At 36.1% G+C, this 4,894-nt stretch overlaps 2 non-coding genes across 2 annotated transcripts; both read right to left on the minus strand.

Annotated features, from left to right (window-relative positions):
- Positions 1-1,049: 1,049 nt before the first annotated feature.
- Trnal-aag lies at positions 1,050-1,131 on the minus strand. The gene has a single exon. It is a non-coding gene; the product is annotated as a tRNA-Leu (tRNA).
- A 609-nt stretch (positions 1,132-1,740) lies between these two features.
- Positions 1,741-1,813, minus strand: Trnak-cuu. The gene has a single exon. It is a non-coding gene; the product is annotated as a tRNA-Lys (tRNA).
- Between the last annotated feature and the right edge of the window lie 3,081 nt (positions 1,814-4,894).

Here is a 4,894-nt window from a genome sequence, read left to right on the forward strand (position 1 = left end):
ATTTGTATTTCTGACATACATGGACAAAACTGATCGAACTAGATGAAAACCTGTCTCACGATGAACCAGAAGATGTTTCCTCAATCGTTGCAAGATTATGTAATAAAAAAAATCATAGAGAATACGGAAGATATGCATCTTCAGAAACCATCAACATCCTCAACTCTTGACAAGCAGTTTATAAAAACAGCACAGAAAGGTTTTGGAAATATTCTCCTTTTTTCATCCCTTAGATGCCGTTTCCTGGATAAATAAAATATTAATTCATAAAGAAACACTTTTTGCAGCTCGTCATAAATAGTTCATTAGTTCCACCAGGGATGAACCACGCTGTCACATCTAATAAAACAGAATACTATTCCATAAACTCAAAATCTCTTTCCTTATCGAGACGTCTTCATTCGATGATTCTTCCTTCAATAGTGACCTCCAAACTCCCCAAATATGCGCAAAAAACGAGTTCAAATCCGCCATTATCATGTCAGAATGGAGAACCCTATATATCTCAGTCAAAATGATGAATTGTTACATATAATCGATAACCAAACATTAAGTTTTTGTTGAAGTTGATATATCGAGAACTGGTTTCTTTTGACGTTTGTTGTATCTCAGAAAACTGGATAGATCGCCTAACATTTAGCCCTATCTGTATGGAAATATCTTTAGGGTAACGTGTTTCACGTCAGCCATTTCAAAGATCGAAGAAGCGTGGGAGTTGTTCTTCAGTCCTATTTTTCATTTCGTACAAGTTGGTTTAGTTAATCAATATCATCAGAACTAACTCAGTAGAGATAAATTATGTTATATTCAGGATTTTGGTTGGATATTAATAGTTGCTCTGAACTTAGGTCAACGAAAGTTAATGTTTGAATAAAAATTGATATCTCAACAATGTTTTTTTATATAAACTTCAAGGATTATTTCGACAGATACCGTTCAACATTTCTTAAATTTATTATTATGTAATACATAATATTCTTCCGTATCAAATTGTGGAAATTGAAGAATTATTATATTTTTGTCCAATATTCTATGGAAGTAAAAATTTGTGGCAGCGGTGGGATTCGAACCCACGCCTCCGAAGAGACTGGTGCCTTAAACCAGCGCCTTAGACCGCTCGGCCACGCTACCGTTGTATCATATGTGATCAATGAAATCATTTAGGGGATGAAATTTCATGTGACAATAAACAGATTTTGAAGAATAATTTGGTATATCTGTTTTCAGTAAACTCCATATCCAATATCCTGATTTTCTGAAAATAATAGCAAAATGTTGAAGTAGTTATATGTTTCAAAGCTCGTAGATTTCTTCTATTTTTCGGTATCTAATCAATCTAAATATTTGCTGCCCCCCACCCCACTGAAATATCACATAATCAAAAACATACAACATGAATTCAACGTAAACTAGATGGACATGAAAATCTTGGCCTCCCTTTAAAGAATCCTGGCCCCTTCTTGCCCCCCTATTCTAGGAAACTGGCATCGGCAATGAATCAACCGTATGACAACTTTCTTCTAAACATACCTAGTAAACCGAAACTGATTAAAATTATATTGTAATGATTAGGTGATATATTCATAAGTTAAGGTACAATATTGAAATAATGAAAACTCAAAAATTAACTATTGTAATAAATAATCAAAGCTGATATTCGTATATTCATCATTATTCTATCTCTTTTTGGAAGAATTCATTAAATGAAGGTCGTTCAGAAGTAGTGTGAAAAAAAATTCTCGCCCAACGTGGGGCTCGAACCCACGACCCTGAGATTAAGAGTCTCATGCTCTACCGACTGAGCTAGCCGGGCACGTGGTAGATTTTGCTGATTCAAAGCTATATGGCAGACAATTGTATCTATTATCCTTCAATTTAATTGTACTTGAACATATCTCTTGAATAATATGAGAATTGAATCTTGAATCATCCAGTTATCTTGCCCTATTCCGAAATTCAGTCTATTGATAATTCGAGGGGAAAAAATCTAGAAATGAACATTGGCGTATCTAGCGAGGGGCAGGCGGTCCCCCCCTGGAAGTAAAAAAATTAATCGTTATTAAATTTTGTTGCAGGAATTCATTAGAATTCCTTATATAACTATTTCAATATAAAAAAAATACTTCGACTATTGAAAATGATGAAATAAGGTTAATTTATTGTTATTCCATGAAATGTCACTATCTGGACGATCATTGTCACCTTTATTTATATCCTGGGTACGCCCTTGGAAAAGAATTGTTCATTGATACCGCGATGGAATCCAACTTTTCGAAATTTCTTCTCAAATCGAAAAATACGGATACCTTGAAAAATTGTGATGGGAAATATTTTATGTGTTGATTTTTTCACTGTTTCGTTATTTCGTGTGCGTGACAAAAACAAAACGATTTTCTTCCAGAAAAAATCTGCCAAATATCATTTTCTTAGCTCTTGCCGATAGATATACCCAACTTTTTTTTTTCAGGAAGACCGCACAATTTTCTTGAATAGGGTGATAGGTATAAATGAATAAACAAAAGCTGACCCCATTACATCAATCCTTCCAAAAACAGGATTAACTGTATCTCAACCATAGAATTCCAACTTCCCAACAGTCGCACTACATTCAAATGTTTAGAATTGTTTGCGTTCCACGATTGTCAAGGGTGATGCTGTCACAAAGAGCTCCTAATGTGTCGAGGTATCTGTCACAAGTCAGCTTTTCACTGTATCTGATTGAAATGTCTTTTATGGTTGAAACTTTGGGGAACAATGAAGCGTAGGCTTAGATTGTGGGAGTTCCTATTGAAACGAGAAAGGTCAGTTGTTACGTCATGTATATTGAACATACGAGATGAGCTTTACTCCCTTTTATACCTATCAATGGAGGAACTTGAACAGAAAGGAAGTAGCTTCTGTGTTCTCGGCGGCCATGTTGGAGGAACTGTCGAGTTTTGAGGTTATAGTGATTAATACTAAAAAGGATTCCACTATGATGAGAAGATATTGGCGTTATTGCTTAGTCACGTTACTACTTTTCAGATTAACACAATTTTTGAAATCTCATATTAAGAGCTGAGAGTGGATTCAATTGTGTTTGACTTGGTGAAGAAAAATTCTATGAAGCTTAAGATTTAGTTGTGGAACATTGCTTCTACCGTTTTGCAATAGATGGCTGAAGCGGTAAGTGGTTAGCAAAATAAATAGATCGTAGATGTCATACAATGTACTTAGATATTTGTAAACATAAAGCCATCGAAATATTAGTCGATTTGTGTCCGTATCATAAAGTTATTCTCGATTAAACATGTCAGCTTACGAGCCAGGAGGTTTAAATTTTCTGCTTTAATATAAAGATATTTTGCGGCTGAGGCTCATCGAATGCTCACAAATACCTATGGTGAGGCCACTATTAGTAAAAGAACGTGCCGAGAGGGGTTTCAATGCTTCAAGAACGGTGAGTTTGACGTCAAAGACCAGCATGGCGGCGGAAGAGAGAGGGTTGTCGAAGATGCAGAATTGGAGATATTACTTAACCAAGACTCGTGTCAAACGCAACAAGAATTAGCAGGATCATTGTGAGTGACGCAACAAACCATTTCATAAAGCTTGAAAATCATGGGAATGATTCAGAAACAAGGAAATTGGGTGCCGTACGAGTTGAAGCCAAGAGATGTTGAACGGCGTTTGTTTGTGAACAGCGGCAAGCAAGGCAAAAAAGGAGGGATTTCTGCGTCACATGGTGACGGAAGACAAGAAGTGGATTCAATATGATAAACCCAAGCGCAAAAAATCATGAGGATATCCAGGCTATGCTTCCACGTCGACGCCAAACCGAATATTCACGGTTCCAAAGTCATGCTCAGTATTTGGAGGGACCAGCTCGGCGTAGTAGAATGAGTTCTTAAAATAGACTGAAACAATCAGAAACGATCGTATCGAACACAATTAATGCGTTTGAGCTGAGCATTGAAAGACAAACGGCCGCAATACAACGAGAGACATGATAAAATGATTTTACATGCTCGACCACATGTTGCGAAAGTAGTCAAGACATACTTGGAAACGTTGAAATGGGATGTTCTACCCCACGCACCGTATTCTCCAGACGTTGCTTCCATGGACTATCACTTGTTTCGATCAATAGCACACGGCCTGGCTGATCAGCATTTCCGGTGTTATGAAGAAGTAAAAAATTGGATCGATTCGTGGATAGCTTCAAAAGATGACCATTTTTTTCAACGCGGGATTCGTACACTGCCCGAAAGATGGAATAAAGTAGTGACCAGCGATAGACAATATTAAGTGAAATGAAATGTATAAAAGTTTTTTATAATAAAGATTCGGATTTCTTTCTTCGATAATCTTTCTATAGAAAAAGTATTGAAGAGTTATAGAAGCGATGAAATTAATGTATTACTCTTGAATCTCTGTCAGTCTTGAAGGTGACTATGTTGACGAATTTCTAAGAAAAAATGTGCTTTTTATTTAATGGTTATACCCGGGAGTTATTAGGTGAAGTATTAATTTATTTTTTTTATGCATATCCACATTTGGAAGAACAAAAATATCACAAAGACATATCTACAATGTCGATAAGTGATGATCAATCTCGAATATACTATTTCCAGATTCCTTTTTGATGTTTATGTCGATGTTGTCAAAATGAAATGCCTGAAGTGTTCATGATCGTGGGAAGATTCAATCAGTCGTGTAAATAGTTGGATATCATCCTCCTCAGGAAATCGAGAGAAGACACACACATACAATAAATCGATGAAAACTAATCAACCGAGTCTTTTTTCTAATTCCATATAACTTCCCCCAATCGACTACACTATCGGATAAATATTTAACCGAAGATTAATGTTTCTTGGACTATGTGTGGAGGAGGGCTTCTTCCTCAAGGGAC

Source organism: Harmonia axyridis, chromosome 4 (genome assembly GCF_914767665.1).
Source record: "Harmonia axyridis chromosome 4, icHarAxyr1.1, whole genome shotgun sequence".
Lineage (NCBI taxonomy): Eukaryota > Metazoa > Arthropoda > Insecta > Coleoptera > Coccinellidae > Harmonia > Harmonia axyridis.